This window comes from Portunus trituberculatus, chromosome 27 (genome assembly GCF_017591435.1).
Source record: "Portunus trituberculatus isolate SZX2019 chromosome 27, ASM1759143v1, whole genome shotgun sequence".
Classification (NCBI taxonomy): Eukaryota; Metazoa; Arthropoda; class Malacostraca; order Decapoda; family Portunidae; genus Portunus; species Portunus trituberculatus.
Window position 1 is genome coordinate 318,568 of NC_059281.1, and position 2,501 is coordinate 321,068.

Sequence of the window (2,501 nt, forward strand, 5' to 3'; positions counted from 1 at the left end):
GATTGTGGAAATGTGTAACATCCCCAGAATTTAAAACCTCCAATCCCTCATCCTCAATAAAAGAACTGATTGAAACCCCACGAGGGTGACGGCCGTTAAAATCTCCCAACAAAAGAAAAGGTGGCCGTCAAGCTCACCCCTGGAGACAGGAAGCCGAGAAGGGAGATATAAACTGCAAATGGTGTACAGTCGTCACATAAAGACCTTAACAGCAACCACTTGAAGGGGAGAGTTAAGTTGTAACAGGATAACAGGTATATCTTGACGGACTAGAATAGCTGTGCCACCGTGGTGGCCCTGGTCAAAGAAAGTAGTGCTAAAAAAGGCATGATAGCCAGGAGGACTAGACTAGAATAAGTACTATCACCTAGCATAGTCTCTTGTAGAGCTACACAGGTTGGAGAGAACTCCGACAGCAAAGCTCGAAGTTCCCCCCACGAAGCGCGAAGGCCTCTACAATTCCACTGTAGAAGCTTGAAGATGACTATTTAGGTGCAGTGGACGGGCGAGCCTTTTGAAGGGGCTGCCCGTGACTCACCTGACTAGAAATAATCAACGACGAGAAGACACCGGGAGTTGAGATGTGCCGGGTCGTTGGACCGCTGCCTTTCGGCCTACCGGTGAGTGATGTGAACCATCATCACTCTACCGGTCATCGGAGGACGAGGGTCAGGCTGGACTGCACTTTTGATACAGCGGGTCCACGAGGACGGCTGTTACAATATCATCGGACGTCTCCATGCTAAGACCGTCCTCATCACAAGAAGCCCGATCTGAGACAGAGGGCGTCACAGGGGGCTGAACAGAAACTACTGGAGCTACCATTGCAGAGCGGTCCCTAGAGGACTCACGATCATGTGCACCGGGAGAAACCTAAGATTGCTTAGACTGAACTAAATCTATCGACTCCGCAGAGCTGCGGTGCCGTTTGGCCAGGCCCTTCAAAGGCTTAGGCGATACAGGGGGCAAATGGACATCCACTACATGGGTGACTTTGGTCAAGTCCGTATTTTTCTCGTCACTTCTAAGAGATGACTCAACCGAGTCTTCGGAGAAAAGGGCAAACCTATTGGCCAGCAGGAGGAGTTGTCTTCGGACCGGCAGACTCAACTGAAGAGCGAGCGGCCAATGAAGCATAGGATGTCCTACCAGTTTCGTCCTTCTGGCGGTACAGGAGTTCACGGCGGGCGCTACCAAGGCTGATGAACTAAGTGTTAGTAAACTGTAGAATGTCCTGCTCCAGGCATTGCCTGGAACGTACGAGCATCACGGCAATGAAAACAATAAGCTGCAGTATTGCAATGCTCATCTGAATGTGAGTCTAGTGCAGAGCAATTACCACATCGAGAAGCTTCCTTACATGAGTTTTTGCCGTACCGATAACATGAGAAACAATGAAGAGGGCGAGAAACAAAACGCCTCACCCTAAGATTGATAGGACCGATATGAACACGTTCTGGGAGAGTGGAAGCAAAGAAGGTGAGAAGGACCATGTTGGAAGAGTTCCTCATCTTAGTCATCTGTCTTAGGACTGAGCTGGGACACATAGCCAGTATTTCCTCCTCAGGAAATTCATAAAGATCCTGACTGTACACACAACCTTTACTATAATTAAAGGTGGGATGAGCCTTACAGTCTCAAACATGCTGTCAGAAGGGCATGGAGATGTTGCAACATCCTTGCCTGCGTAATATCTTTAGCTCGCACGAGCACCCCTTCCCGTATTTCTTGAGGTTTTCCTCAGGAATCGTGCCGATCTCTTTGGACAAGTACCGGGAGGCATGAATGAAATTCCACGCCCATTTCTGTAGTACGCCACAAACCAACGTGGAGGTGGGATCTGGCGGACTTGGAACTGAATTCTCTAAATAGCTTTCAAAAACATTTGGGATATAATCCAAGTCACTGTCTGAAATATTACGTGACAGGAGAAATTCAGTTTTAAAGCCAGAGCCGGTAAGGGGCAGAGATGCTACATGTTCATAAGCCAAACGGTCTTCATCACATGACATAAACGTCACATAGCAGCGGTTAGAAGGAAAGTCCTTATTATAAACCAGTCTAATGCGAACAACCGTACCATACGCCTTGAGAAGTTGAGTGCAATGCATGATAGGAAAATGATGGATTAACATTTACCATTACAAGGGAGTCATATGCAGCAGAAATGCGTCCCTCAGAAGAACTCCCAGAACAGGAGACTGATGTGGAAGGCCCTTCTGGAGGGGAATCCTCCTTCCTACTCAGACCTGAAGATGACGTCTCGTGGGCCAGGTCAGCCACCTCACGAGAACCTGAATGTTTTTTTGTGTTTTCCCATAAAAAATACAATAACACAAAAGATTAGCTCCAGGAACAAGGGAAACCATCTACTGGGACGACAATGGGAGCGAGCGCTGGCTGCCGTGGACGGGGTACCTCTTCCCCATGCGGACCAATTGTTTAAAAAAAGGCCCCACATGATGCAGAATGTTTGTCCACGACAGAGCTGAGACCCCCCT